At 32.2% G+C, this 17,500-nt stretch overlaps 1 protein-coding gene across 1 annotated transcript in view; it reads left to right on the forward strand.

Annotated features, from left to right (window-relative positions):
- Positions 1–17,500, forward strand: part of LOC145270166 (uncharacterized) — a 417,807-nt gene that overhangs the window by 256,053 nt on the left and 144,254 nt on the right. The gene's annotated exons all lie outside the window — the stretch shown is intronic.

The following is a 17,500-nucleotide window of genomic DNA, read 5'->3' on the forward strand; positions in this document are numbered from 1 at the left end:
CTTCAAAATGCATCGATGGATTACCAAAAATAGCAGTGACGTGACCAAGTTGATGAAAGCCAAGTTTCCTGCCATAATAATTTGGAGTTTCCACCTTACAAGTCCGAAGTTGTCTTGAAAGTCAACACCAAAGTGTACCTGGATGTGCTGAAGAGTGTGGTGATACCTGGGTGCAATTAGGTGGCTACTGGCAGACCCTGGCTGTGGCAGCAGGACTCAGCATCGGCCCAAAAGTCCAAAGAGACCCAGGCTTGGCTTCAGAAACAATGTTACGACTTTGTACTCTTCTTCCACTGGCCCCTTCCTCCACCAGCGTGGACCCGCTGAACTACTTCGTTTAGCCATACGTCAAGAACATCACCAACATGACCTCCCACAACACCAAAGTCAGCCTGATCGCCACCATCCGCCGAGTATTCGCCGAACTTCAGCCGGCGCTCGCGGAAAGAGAATGCTCCCAGTTCCGGACCCGTGTTAAGGCGAAAACGGTCAGATTAAATAGATGTCAGCTCTACTACATAATAAAGTTACCTGAATTGACTTTTTCGAATAAAAGTTTTGAAATAAAGTTCTACTGTTCTCTTTTTAGGACGACAAATTTATCGTATATTTATGCATATTGATCTTCAATGCGTTCATTTCTGATGGTGATGGTTGTATGTCTTTGCTCAGTATGGATTTCTAAACCTATTCGTATACTCCTTATTCTAAACCTATTCGTATACTCCTTATTCTAAACCTATTCGTATACTCCTTATTCTAAACCTATCGGTATACTCCTTATTATAAACCTATTCGTATACTCCTTATTCTAAACCTATTTGTATACTCCTTATTATAAACCTATTCGTATACTCCTTATTCTAAATCTATTTGTATTCTCCTTATTCTAAACCTATTCTTATACTTCTTATTCTAAACCTATCCGTATACACCTTATTCTAAACCTATTCATATAGTCCTTATTCTAAACCTATTCATATACTCCTTATTCTAAGCCTATTCGTATACTCCTTATTCTAAACCTATTCGTATACTCCTTATTCTAAACCTTATTGAATACTCCTTATTCTAACCTATTCGTATACTCCTTATTCTAACCTATTCATATACTCCTTATTCTAACCTATTTGTATACTCCTTATTCTAAACCTATTTGTATACTCCTTATTCTAAACCTATTCGCATACTCCTTATTCTAAACCTATTCATATACTCCTTATTCTAAACCTATTCGTATACTCCTTATTCTAGACCTATTCGTATACTCCTTATTCTTAACCTATTCATATACTCCTTATTCTAAACCTATTCATATACTCCTTATTCTAACCTATTTATATACTCCTTATTCTAAACCTATTCGTATATTCCTTATTCTAAACCTATTCATATACTCCTTATTCTAAACCTATTCGTATACTCCTTATTCTAAACCTATTTTTATACTCCTTATTCTAAACCTATCCGTATACACCTTATTCTAACCTATTCGTATACTCCTTATTCTAAACCTATTCATATACTCCTTATTCTAAACCTAATTGTATACTCCTTATTCTAAGCCTATTCGTATACTCCTTATTCTTAACCTATTCGTATACTCCTTTTTCTAACCTATTTGTACACACCTTATTCTAAACCTATTCGTATACTTCTTATTCTAACCTATTTGTATACTCCTTCCTTTCACATACTTTGTTTTATCGCACGTTCTTTTACTCCTCCGCTGGACGGGTTCGAGCCTGCCTGCCTGCTACCTCTTTTTAAAATTTTTTTGCTCAACACACACCTCCAAACACCAGGGCAACACCTGGCACCCAGGCTAATCTATAATATAAATCTCACCTGTCTGCTTAAATGTATGTATGTTTGTATGCATGCTTAAAACTTTCGACTGACACGACGGTTTTTCACGAGATCGATATCATTTTGAAGCTCGACCCTTCGGTCGACAAATATAAAAAAATTAGCTAAAAACATAAATTCTTTCACCCTCAACTGGGAACTTTTCTACAGGAAGGGGTCGCTTTTTTTGTCGATATTTTCGAAAGTAATCCTCTCTTTTCGATTTACGAGCCTTAGTTTAAACCTACATCACTTCCGGTTTGGCGAAGGGCGCACCGGCAAAGACGATACGTTGTTTTCACGTTAATTTTCTTGAATTTTAATATGCCAATTTCTGATTGTCATTATGATAATTGTACGTCTTTGTTAACGTTTCTTATTAAGTTGTTGTATGAGTTCCCGACGTTTTTTTTTAAACAAAGAATTTTAACGGAAAAATTAAGGTCGTATGGGACCAAAACTCTAAGATTTTGTGTGAACCTTATCGGTAGTATGAAATTGTCGCAGAATCAAACTTCATCATTTCACCCGATTCTCTTCATGTCTGGTGGTCATCTTCCTTCAAAATAACCCTGAGTTGGTCTTCGTCTATCTTGATTGGTCTTCTGGAACGAGAAGCGTCATTGAGGTAAAAAAAAATACCGTGTTTAAATATGGTAAACCAATCTCGAACAGTTTTTAAGCATAATAGCTAACAGGGACGTATGATAATGCCTTTCTATATAATAGGCTTCCTTAACTACCATAGAGAAAAGTTGCTAGACACCGCAAAGGTCAAATTTCCTTTTATTTTGACCACTTAACATTTATTCAAATTAAAATGTCTGACTCATGTTCAGGTAACCTACATCTAAAATTTCAAGTGTTTAGACCCAAAACTGGAAGAGGAGTTTGGTAGAATCTGCAAAGGTCAACTCTTTCAACTTTGACTTCTTGACAGACAAATTTTCGCCCCAAAACTGATTAAAAGATTACTGGAAGTCCGAATACCCTTTATGTAAAATTTAAACTGTTTAGACCCAAAATTGGCTCAATAGTTTGCTAGAAATCGCAATGGTCAAACCTTTTGAACTTTGACCACTTGGAAGCCAAATTTTCAGCCCCAAAAAACAAAACAAAACATTAAAAAAAAAAACGATTAAAATGCTTGCCCTATGTCTGAATACACTTTATGTAAAATTTAGAAATGTTTCGACCAAATATTGGCCGACTTATTTGTTAGACATCTTTAAAACTTTGACGCCAATTTTGACCCCTTAACACTTATTTTTTTTTGGGTTCAAATCGAATTATAAAGTTAGATCCATGTCCAAGTAACCTATATCTAAAATTTCAAGTTGGAGGAAGAGTTTGGTAGAGATCTAAAAGGTGGAATTTCTGGCCGAAAATGGATTACAAAGATTTTCCCAAATCCCAATAGCCTGTATATCAAATTTCGAGTGTGTAGACTGAAATTGATAGAGTTATTGTGTAGGAAATGTACACAGATAGACGACGAGGGGAGAGATATCTCTAGAGAAGATCCTAATTTACCCTATATGTACTTCCGGGTTGCACTTGCTAACACCACTGCATTTATATTTGTCTCCTATCAGCCCCACAACAGCAGAGTTACTATCTTTAAGAGCATATCTGAGAAAATAGACCACATCCTGTCTGCACATCCCTCGGCTAACATCCACATCTGTGGTGACTTCAACGTTCATAACGTGGAATGGCTGAACCATTCAAATAAGACAGACGATGAGAGGAGGTTTTGTCATGATTTTGCCATTGCTTATGACCTCACTCAGATTGTTCGCGAACCCACCCGTGTGCCCGAAACTACTGGTCAATATGCAAGCCTCCTAGACCTTTTTCTCTCAACTTCCCCTGAGCTATGTTCATGTTCCGTTCATTCTCCTCTAGGATCCTCCCACCATTCCGTTGTATCAGTTAAGATAAAAATGAAATATAATAAGTCCCCAGACGTACCCCTCCACCGTACTGTATACCGATACTCTATGGCTGACTGGGACAGCTTCCGTACATTCATATCTGATTTACCTCTGCATTCTATGTTTAAAAAGGAAGTGTCCTCTATAGTATCAGATCTGACCGAATGGTTAATCGTAGGACTAGACCAATTCATACCATCTAAAAAATTCCAACAAAAACCTAACAGCCAGCCATGGTTCTCCCCAGAATGTGCTGCTGCTATCGCGCACAGAAATCACTTTTTCCATAGCTACCAACGTAATAGATGCACTGAGACTAAACCTGCTTTCCGGAACGCCAGCAACCACTGTAAAAGAGTAATAAAAAATGCAAGAGAGCTATATGCCCAGTCTGTTAAATCCAAAGTAGCTGATCAGCGGCTTGGTTCCCACCAGTTTTGGCAAATAACAAATAGGATCCTGAACAGAAGTGTGCGTTCTATCCCAACCATTATCAATGGACCAGAAGTCATCTCGTCAGCATCAGACAAGGCCAAACTATTTGCAAAGAACTTTGCAGCTAATTCTACCCTATGCGACGAAGGCCACCATCTCCCCATATTTCCTCCTATAACACTGAACACGCTAGGTAACATACAGATATCTGTGCATGAGGTCACCAAGCTAATCAAGAACCTTGATTCCAGTAAAGTAACTGGCCCTGACGGCATCCCAATTTTAGTGTTAAAAAAGCTTCAACCAGAACTTGCTCCCATACTTACAAAACTGTTTAAGCGTTGCCTTAAGGAGAAGTGCTTTCCGACTCCCTGGAAAACCTCATCAGTATGCCCTGTATTTAAGAATTCAGGTGATAAGTCATCTCCCTCTCAGTACAGACCAATAAGTCTCCTGTGTGTTATGAGTAAGTTGCTGGAATCCATATTAAATAGAGAAATAGTAAACCACCTCAGCAGAAACAACATTCTTAATGACATGCAATATGGTTTCCGTTCTGCAAGATCTACCGCAGATGTGTTAACGGTTATATCTCAGAGGATTAGTGAATTTCTTGACAAAGGCTTCCTTTCTAGGGCAATTGCTCTTGACATATCAAAATCCTTCGACAAGGTATGGCATAAGGGCCTACTTCACAAGATTTCCAGCTACGGTATAACTGGAAATGTTTTATCAATCATTAAATCATTTCTCTCCGATAGGCTCATAAGAGTAGTGGTCGATGGACAAAAATCGGAGGCCGGCAGTATTAATGCTAGAGTCCCTCAGGGGTCAATCCTGGGCCCAACTCTCTTCCTGATCTACATCAATGACCTCCATAAACACATACTTAAATCATTCGTTGACATCTATGCCGATGACACGACCATCTACGGCAACACATCAAAGGCTGTAAATGACAAAGTTCTCTCTGATTCTCTCTCCTCTGATCTCCAGCGCGTGGTTCAGTGGGGGAAGTCGTGGCTGGTTACCTTTAATGCATCTAAAACCAAACTCCTATCTTTACATCATCAACGCTCTGATCCCCATCTGGCATCAATTGAAATGGATGGCTCTCGTCTAGGAGAAGCCCCGTGTTCTGACAAGCTTCTGGGTTTGTCCTTTACTCCTGATCTGAAATGGAACACGTACATCAAGTCTGCTGCCAAGGTCGCTGGAAAGATGGTGGGATCCTTCTACTGCTCCAGAAGATATCTCACTACTGATGCAATTCTCTATCTATATAAAAGCCAAGTACGTCGAAGGATGGAATACTGTTGCCATATCTTGGCAGGAGCTGCTAAAAACAGCCTATCCTGCCCTGACAGAGTACAAAATAGACTTCGTGGCTTAGTGGGGGATGCCCTTTTCTCTACCCTGCAACCTCTCTCCCACAGAAGAGACGTTGCGAGCCTATCCTTGTTTTATCGTTATTTCCATGTCAGGTGCTCAACTCCAATCTCTGGTCCCCCATCGCCAATCTTTCACGAAAAACACCCGTCTAGCTGAATCCACTGTGAAAAATTTCCCCCACTCTTTATCTGTGCCTAAATCAAAACGCGGATTCCATGAACAAAGCTTCTTTCTTAAAACTTCACGCCTGTGGAACTCTGTTCCGTCTTCCTGCTTCCCACTTGACTACAACTTGGAGGTCTTCAAGTCCAACGTTAACAAATTCCTAATGAACCGCCCCCTTAAGTAAACACTTTATCAAATCTCCACACTAACGTACTGTGCTTGCAATAACTCTTATCTCTGAGTTGCATCCGGGCCTTGATAAGTGGCGACCACCCTGTAAAAAAAAAAAAAGAAAAATTGACAAAGTTATTGCGAAGGAAAATATACACAGACACACAGACACGTTCAATTTTATAGATAAATAGATAGATAGATAGATAGATTTGTTTAACAAAAATACATACGTATAGATAAATATATATGGAAACATTTTTGTATTTACTGCACACTTTTACGCAAATATTATGCAAGTATAAATCATGTAGAATATCTGCATGAATATAATTACACGTAATAGTTAACTAAAGATGATCATCCCGTAAGAAAAGCGAAAAAAATAATAAGGAATTAATAAAAATGAATGTTTAAAAGAATATGCAAATTAGCTAGATCTTTTGCTAGTGAATGCAATTGCACAACCCATATATAAGAACATTGCATTTTCTTTTTGAATAAATAGATAAGAGGGTTGTTTTTTAATATGAATATCAATAAAAGAGAAACGAATTCATGGGAAGATAGATAGAAGATATTTATATATAAATTATCTGATTCTATTAAATTTCATGGACATTTTTGTGCCTCGGTCTTTTCTCATACCCCTGTCTCTCCCCGCGGTATACCGATCAACCTATATATCTTCATGAATAATTTTCCCTCGCGTAAACATCGGGCCGAGCAATCAAAATATCTTCGTTTTGACGCTTGATAAATCGCGGCCATGTCGGGCGGGAGGGCGTGATTAGTAAAAGAAATAATAAGACATTGGATAAAAAAATCAATAACTGTCCCATCTGAAACCGCAAAGAAAATTTTTCATATTTTTCTACCAGTCGATATATATATATATATATATATATATATATATATATATATATATATATATATATATGTGTGTGTGTGTGTGTATATATATGTGTGTATATATATGTGTGTGTATATATATGTGTGCGTATATGTGTGAGTATATATATATGTGTGCGTATATGTGCATATATATGTGTATATGTGTGTATACATATATGTGTGTTTATATATGTATATGTGTAAATATATGTGTGTATATATATATGTTCGTGTATATATATGTGGGTATATATATAAGTGTGTATATATGTGTATATATAAACATGAGTTCATATATATGTACATATATATATGTGTGTGTATATATATGTGTCTATATATAAATATGTGTGTATATATATGGATATATACGTATATATATGTATATATATATACGTATATATATATATACATATATGTAAGCTTTAAAGTTAATTTCTGCAGATTAATATATATATAAAAATATATTCAAGTAAAGAATTGATTTTTCGAAACAAAAATATATGGAAAAAAATATGTCTATTTCCTTAATCTATGGATTTTCATAGGAAATGAAATGCAAAAAACATATATTTTGCTCATCAGTTAAAGGTATTTAAAAGGTATTCACTTGTTTAAGAAATTTAAATATAATTATAACTGAAACACGTTAAAGTTAAAAGTTAAACGAAATAGCAATCGAAAACTGAAGATGAAGGATGAAACTCAGTCGAAAGTACTTGCAAAAATAAAAAAAAGACAACCAAAAGAAAAAACAGGTGGTCGAAAAAACTATTGTACTTTCTTGACCGAAAAATAAAAAAAGACCATTCGAAAAAATTGAAGATTTACCAAAAATACTTATTAATAAAAATTACTCCGTGCTATTCAATTCTACTATTGTCTAAATATATATATATATATATATATATATATATATATATATATATATATATATATATATATATATATATATATATATATGTATATATATATATAAAGACAGAATTAAGAATATATATATATATATATATATATTCAAAAAGAATTCAGAATATATACATACATATATATTCAGACAATATTTAGATATATTCAGAAAAAAAAATATATATTGTCTAAATATCTGTATATATACATATATATTTAGACAATATATATATATTCAAACAATATATATGCATATATATATATTCAGAGAATATATAGATATATTCAGAGAATATATATATATATATATAATCAGACAATATGCATATATATATATACATTCGGACAATATATATATATATATATATTCAGACAATACATATATATATATACATATATATATATATACATATATATATTCAGACAATATATGCATATATATATATTCAGGCAATATATATATATATATATATATATATATACAGGGTGACCCGAAAAAAACAAAGGACATTCAATTGTTTTCCTGAGCATTTTACAGTCAACGGAGAGAAAAAGGCCAAAGACCCTAATGTTTTGATGTGATATTTTGAATATTAGAAACTAGTTATTACGAAAGTTTGATTGCATTCGGACAAAACACTAAGAAACAGAGCCTAATTAGATTTGAGCCCGTTTTTTTAGGTCACCCTGTATATAGATTCAGACAGAATACAGAATATATACATATATATATTCAGACAATATATAGATATATTTAGACAATATATATATATATATATATATATATATATATATATATACATATATATATATGTATGTATACATATATATATATATTCAGACAATATATATATATATCTATATTCATACAATATATGCATACATATATATATTCAGACAATATATATCTATACATCTATAAAAGTGAACGTCTGTGTGTGTGTGTGTGTGTGTGTGTGTGTGTGTGTGTGTGTATGTACATACATTTCCCTACGCAATAATTCTGTCAATTTTCAGTCTACAGAAACCAAATTTGATATACAGGGTACTGTGATTTGGGAAAATCTTTGTGATCGGTTTTCGGCCAGAAATTTGGCTGCTAATAGGTCAAAGTTCAACGATTTGACCTCTGAAAACTCTACCAAACAGCGCCGACAATTTTGGGTCTAAACAATTGAAATTTTAGATATAGGTTCCTTGGACATGCATCTAACTTAATAACTTGATTTACGCCCAAAACAATAAATGTTTAGAGGTCATAATAGAGGTCAAAGTAAAAAAAAAAATTACTGTTTTTTTTTTAATTTTTGCTCAGCATACACCTGCAAACACCCTGGCAACGCTGGGCACCCATGCTAGTACATATATATATATATATATATATATATATATATATATATATATATATATATATGTATGTATATATATATATATTCAGGCAATATATACATATATATATATATTCAGACAATATATATATATATTCAGACAATATATATATATATATATATATATATATATATATATATATATATATATTCGGAGGTACTTTCCTTCTCGTCGGAGGGTGGGAGTTGGCAGGATGCGGGATCGGATTTTGAATGCAGGGGTGTTTGATGGAGCAACAGGTGGGTCGGGAATCTTGCTTGATAGCTGGGAGGTGAAGCGGGGGGGTATGGTGAGGAAAAGGTGTGATTGCTCGTGAATGGATGGTCTGGTGGGGGATGGATGGTCCAATGGCGGTGAAGTCCAAAGGTATAACTTCGGGAAGGTTGATTGAGCTTCCGTCTACACAGGTGGAATCCGGGGAAGTTCCGTAGTTGGAGGATGGTCCAGGGTGGTCCAAATGCCGAAATCCATTTGGATTATTTTGGACCATCTTCCAATTACGGGATTTCCTTGGATTTTACTTATCCAAATTGAAATTCAATTAAGTCTCTTGAAGTTATATTTTTGGATTTTACCGTCACTGGATTTTTTATCTTCCACCAGACTATCCATTCATGTGTAATCACCTTTTTCTTTACCATATTCCCTCTACTTAACTTTTTTTGTTTTCAAGTAAGATCTTTGACTTACTTGTTGTTTCATCAAGTACTTCTGCAAGCAAAATCCGATCCCGCATTTTGCTAATTCCTATCCTCTGATGAGAAGGAGAGTATTTCTTCGAAACTCCGCAGATTAAGGACTATCCATTTATCTAGTGTTTCCTTTTCAGATTAAATATGTTTTTAACTCATTTCAAAGTGTTTTTTAACATGTTTTATTAACTGTTTGCTCATATATATATATATATATATATATATATATATATATATATATATATATATATATGTATTAGTGATGTGACAATTCCAATTCGTTTGTAATCACCTTTTTCTTCACCATATTCACTCTGCTTCACTTTTTGTTATCAAGTAAGATCTTTGACTTACTTGTTGTTTCATCAAATACTTTTATATGCAAAATCCAATCTCGCATTTTGCTAATTCCCACCCTCTGATGAGAAGGAAAGTATTTCTTCGAAACTCAGCGGATTAAGGACTATCCATTTATCTAGTGTTTCCTTTTCAGATTAAATATGTTTTTAACTCATTTCAAAGTGTTTTTTAACATGTTTTATTAACTGTTTGCTCGTATATATATATATATATATATATATATATATATATACATATATATATGTATATATATGTATATATATACATATATATATACATATATATATATAAATATATATATATGTATGTATATATATATATATATATATATATATATATATATTCAGACAATATATATGTGTTGAATAACACGGAGGTTCATATTAACGATGAGGGATACAAGAGGAGAGAGATGGTGAGAATTCATTATTGAAGGAATATTTAATACTCTTCTTTTACATAAAAAAAACGACACGAAGACAGCAGTTATAAAAATCGATGATTATTTTTTATTTCTTTTGACCGGCCGAATGATGACGTCAGGAATTCAAATTTGTTCTGCACGGTTTAACTTCTACCCCTTTCGCCTCTTTTTGCTATGATGTCAGATGTGTGGTTCCAAAATGTGACATACAAAGAATTCTCAACTAACACATATATTTTTAATTTGTATTGTTCATTCTTTTTAGATGACCTTTTTAATTCAGTTTTCATAAAAGAACGAACAATCAAATTCTTTTTTCAATACAAACAATACCTAACGATACCTAAATACTTACATCTATTTCTGAACCTTGCTTACAAGGTTCGAATCCCGGCTTATCCTTATCTCATTTTAACCTATCTATTATTAACATATCTTATTTACTGGCAAATGGAACAGCTCTTTTTCCTGTAACATATATACTCAGTCAATATATATATATATATATATATATATATATATATATATATATATGTATATATATATGCATATATATATTCAGACAATATACATATGTTCAGACAATATAAATATATTCAGAGAATATATAAATATATATATATATATATATTTATAAATATATGAATATTAATATATATATATATATATTCAGACAATACATATATATATATTCAGACAATATATATATATATTCAGACAATACATAAATATATTTAGACAATATATATACATATATATACATATATATATATATATACATATATATTCAGACAATATATATATTCACGCAATATATGGATATATTCAGACAATACATATATATATTCAGACAATATATAGAACTATTAAGACAATATATATATTCAGGCAATATATATCTTCAGACATTATATATATATACATATTCAGATAATATGTATATATTAAGACAATATATATATATATATATATATATATATATATATATATATATATATATATATATACCTTTGTTTTATTTTACTTCATTCGAAGTTCTCAGAAATCAAGTGGCCCACAACCTGGGGCTAACACTTGAAGTCTATATGAGATACATAGATATTCGAATGTTCCATTTAAGTTCTTTATCTCTCAAACACTGAGTTAGTAAAGAAATTGAGAACATAATTTTCCTCTCCCCAATTAACCATTTTTATACGTTGTAGTATATTTTTTTTCAGTTTGGTTTCTTGTCCTTACTTGATTCCAGGACAAGAATTTATCTAGTCTGGTGGAGTATCCAGCTTCGTGCTATTACTTGAGGTAATATCACTTGGGGTAGGTGCACCATTCCTCGTAAAAGGTAATGTGGGGTAGCAATTGTAAGGAGATCTTTTTGGGGCAGCGAATACTATGTGATTTTGAATATTTGGTCAGGGTTTACTTCTATGGAAAAAGTATCCTCATGCCAGGTTGTTCTGACAAACCCCTGTACAGAGAGACCTTAGACACTCGAGGACAGTGTCTGGTAGGCTCAGACAATATATATAAATTCAGACAATATATATATATATATATATATATATATATATATATTAAGACACTATATATATATAAATTCAGACAATATATATATATATTCAAACAATATATATATATATATATTCAGACAATATATATATATATATTCAGACATTATATATATATATTCAGACAATACATATATATATTCAGACAATATGTATATATATTCAGACAATATATATATATATATTCAGACAATATATATATATTCAGACAAGTATATATATATATACATATATATATACACATTCAGACAATGTATATATATATATTCAGACAATATATATATTTTTCAATGTATATATATATATATATATATATATATATATATATATAAAAAGACAATATATATGTATATATTTATGTATATATTTAGACAACATATGTATATTAAGCCAGTGTATACATATATATATATACATATAATCAGACAATGTATATATATATAACCAGACAATGTATATATATATAATTAGACAATGTATATATATATATATATATAATCAGAGAATGTATATATATAATTAGACAATGTATATATATATATTCAGACAATGTATATACATACATTTTTATTCAGACAATATATATGTATATATATATATTTAGACAATGTGTATATATATGAATATATATATATATATATATATATATATATATATATATATATATATATATATCTACATGTATTGCGGACTATTATGCTCATCTTTTTTCTTGTTTAACGACGTTTTGGCCAAATATTTCTCTGGCCTTCGTCAGCCTGGTAACCCCGATGGAATAGAGACTCCAAATCTTCTAACTGCCCCCTCAGCAATTACTGCCATCCATAGTTGTCGTCGTCTCACCACGTTTTGGCAAAGTAAGCCTCTTACCGGCTTTGATTAGGATTGAAACCGGTATAGTCAGACAATGCTTAGCTGTAACCGTAGAGATTCACGGTCTCTACACGAGGCCAACAATATATATACAGGTTGCCCCCTCCCCAAAAAAAACAAAAGCTAAATGGAGGCCATCTAAAACATATGCTGTAGAACGGAGAAAAAAAAGCCAAAGACCCTGGTGTTTTGATGTGATGTTTTGAATATAATAAATTAGTTATGACCAAAGTTTCATTTCATTCGGACAAAATACTAAGAAACGGGGCCTAATTAGAGCTTGGGCCCGTTATTTTGGGGGTCACTCTGTATATATATATATATATATATATATATATATATATATATATATATATAAACGCCATTCTTTTTGCAGCAACCTAATAGTTGTTGTTTACAATGATGGTGATAATTATTGATGAAATTGGTTTTTATTGTTGTTGATGATGATGGTGATAATTTTGGATGGAATTGGTTTTGTTGTTGATGATGATGATGGTGATAATTTTGGATGGAATTGGTTTTTGTTGTTGTTGATGATGATGATGATAATTTTGGATGGAATTGGTTTTTGTTGTTGTTGATGATGATGATGATAATTTTGGATGGAATTGGTTTTTGTTGTTGTTGATGATGATGGTGATAATTTTGGATGGAATTGGTTTTTGTTGTTGTTGATGATGATGGTGATAATTTTGGATGGAATTGGTTTTTGTTGTTGTTGATTATGATGGTGATGATTTTGGATGGAATTGGTTTCGTTGTTTTTGATGATGATGATGATAATTTTGGATGGAATTGGTTTTTGTTGTTGGTGATGGTGATGATGATAATTTTGGATGGAATTGGTTTTTGTTGTTGGTGATGGTGATGATGATAATTTTGGATGGAATTGGTTTTGTTGTTGTTGATGATGATGGTGATAATTTTGGATGGAATTGGTTTTTGTTGTTGTTGATGATGATGGTGATAATTTTGGATGGAATTGGTTTTTGTTGTTGTTGATGATGATGATGATAATTTTGGATGGAATTGGTTTTTGTTGTTGTTGATGATGATGATGATGATAATTTTGGATGGAATTGGTTTTTGTTGTTGTTGATGATGGTGGTGATAATATTGGATGGAAGTGGTTTTTGTTGTTGTTGATGATGATGGTGATAATTTTGGATGGAATTGATTTTGTTGTTGTTGATGATGATGGTGATAATTTTTTTTATTAAATTAGTTATTCTTTATGATGTTGATAATTTCCATTATTACTACAAGTCCGAGCGATCTATCCTCAAATTGACCAGTGCTTCATCAATCAGTAACGTAGGCTCTTAATTGATTGTAAACTAATGAGACACAATTTACAACTGTCTATAAATCTCGATACGTTGAGATCGATATACGGCCGTTTATCGAAGTCAGATACCGACTTCCAACTCTCTTCGTGGAGTTTCCTATTGATTTTTCTTTTACCGTTTCTGCCTAGCCTTTTCTTCTTCTTCTACGCCCTTTCTCTTACTCTTTCTCTCTCTATCTGTAAATATCCAAGCATAAAGATATATATATATGCGTGTGTAAGCATATATACAATTATTACATTGGTTACAACACTACTACGCTTTCCAGAAAGCTCACATTGCATCTCTCTAACTCTTGAAATATAATCTCGCTACTTTCAGCTTTATAAAGTTTGGTTGGAAAATTTGAATAAATTTTTCAACCAAACTGATCTATCTATCTATCTATCTATCTATCTATCTATCTCTCTCTCTCTCTCTCTCTCTCTCTCTCTCTCTCTCTCTCTAAATATATATATATATATAAGTTAACGTGTGTGTGTGTGTGTGTGTGTGTGTACATTTTCCTACACAATAACTCTGTCAATTTTAAGTCTACAGACTCGAAATTTAATATACAGGGTACTGAGATTTGGGAAAATCGATGTGATCGGATTTCGGCCAGAAATTTGGCTGTTAAGGGGTCAAAGTTCAACGATTTGACTTTTGAGATCTCTGCCAAACTCGTCCAACAATTTTGGGTCTAAACACTTGAAATTTTAAATATAAGTTCATTGGACATAGATCTAACTTAACTTAATTTGAGCCCAAAACAATAAATTTTAAGGGAGTCATAATAGGGATCAAAGTTTATAAAATTGACCACTTTTTTTTTTTGCTCAACATACATCTCCAAAGATCCGGGCAACGTCGGGCACCTATGCTAGTATATTATATATATATATATATATATATATATATATATATATATATATATACATATATATATATATATATATATATATATATATACTTGTTTATTGTTATATAAACATGCTCACATCCTGCTGCTACAAATAGCCACTTGTTTCAATCAAACAACAGATATCATCAGGCAGCGACTTGACTATTCAAAAGTTCAATGAATAATTAAGATTATTCATTGGGTTCAAAAACAACCTACAGAAAATGGACTCTGATTTATGAAAGTATGATAGGTTATGAAAAGGTTATGAGGGTTGAATTTGGAGGTATCAAAACCAAAACAAAATATGATGAAAGTAAAAATAAAATAGATAAACCCCATAATTAATTAGACCATACCTGTTCACACTGAAACACTTATCACAATATTCTGTGGATCTATATAAAAAAAAAACCTTATTAAACTTTGTGACATATATCCATTCTATGGAGGTCAGGTGCGAACGAACACTCCATAATTTTATTATACCATATTTCTTCAAACTGAAACATAATTCTCAAAGTATACTTACGCAGATAGATATGAAAATTCTTTATTGAAGTTTGTGCCTATTTCCATGCTATGGAGGCCAGGCGCGAACGCAGACCTTACAATTTTATTATACCATCCCTATTAAAGTTAAAACATACTTATCAAAGTATTCTTATGTACATCTATATAAAAAAAAATGTAAACGTTTTTTTTTTAATTTTTAAATTTTTAATTTCCATACTTTGTGGATCAGGCGCGACCCCACAATTTTATTGAACCACCGTTCTGCAGGATCAAACATACCCATTCCTGTGTCTCGATACATCTTCTATTATTATATGTAATCAGTTTTCTATAATAGTCAACCACATGGACATGGAAAAGAATACAATACGACTAGTGTGAATGGCACTTACTGACAAATTATTACATCCATGTACGCCTAGAATTCTGAATTGTGGATGCACTTCTGTTTAAATAGGAGCAATTTATCTCTAACTTCGCCCCCGCCCACCTTGAAAAACAATCAACGCAAGGACCCACATTTTTGTTCTTATTTTCATGTGTATAGTATCAGACAAACACGTTCGCAAAGGCCCCTTGTCTGTGAAACACATTGTCACAATGCTGCTGACTCGTAAACCACCATATATCCGTTTTTAAATCCAATATCAACATTTTTTTTTGTCATATCACCTCACTAGAAACAAACATCCTTAATCCATTTCCAGTAGCTATCATTCCACCCCATTAATGTTATCCTCGGTGAACTATCTGTAAAAATATATATGAAACCAGACTACTCGTGACCCGTTGGGTCAGTATGTTATATTAGCTACGGAATTCAAGCATGAGCGTGACACTTGTGACGTAAAGAAAATAGTTTTGTGACATAACAGAAACATTTCTATGAAAGTATATTAAGATTGGAAAAGAATATAGATAGATTTCTATGAGTCGTTCTGTTTATTATAATTGATTATTTTTGAAAAAAAAAAAATTCACAGTTACTGAATTATAAGTGGTTGGCCATACTTATACGTTTTCAGCGTCCCAATTGTTCTTTTTTTTCGCGTTTAAATTATCCAAATAAACAATTGTTAATACCGTCTACTTTTTTTTTTACATCGTTCATTTCTGTATTACGTTTAAGCTATTTTAACGCAATTTTTTTTTCTTCTCCATTTTTTAAAATAAACTTAGAACCCTTTTTATCTACACTCTTAGCATAAATAAAGTTGTTTAGTTGTAAGAAAATAGCGACAGTATAGTTGTAATAAAGAATAGTTGCAAAACACCCCCACTCTTCCCATGTTAAATAATAATTTCGAAATAATAACGTTAATATTCCAGTGCGCAGGTCAATATCTGCAAAAGAAGCGATTTGTGTTTATTTGTTTACGTTGTTATGGGTTAATGTTTATGCGTGCATGCGCAACCGGATGTCGTAAACCGGAAAGTGGGTTACATCACTCGTTACAAGGTCATTTGAGTTTTATAATTGTATAGATTATGCCTTTACTAGCAGGAAGACCCTGCATTGATCAAGCTTAAATTAGCATTGTTACATACATGGGCATATATGTTCAATAAGCCTTGTTTTTCTTTTCATACTCAATGATACCAAATCACGTACGAAGTATTGCTGTGTTTATCAGGTAAATAAATTCTTTTGCCTATAAAAATCCCGCTTTATTTGACAAATGGACGCGTGGC

The sequence above is a fragment of the Euprymna scolopes genome, chromosome 46 (genome assembly GCF_053919585.1).
Source record: "Euprymna scolopes isolate OS-2025 chromosome 46, ASM5391958v1, whole genome shotgun sequence".
NCBI classification, from domain to species: Eukaryota; Metazoa; Mollusca; class Cephalopoda; order Sepiida; family Sepiolidae; genus Euprymna; species Euprymna scolopes.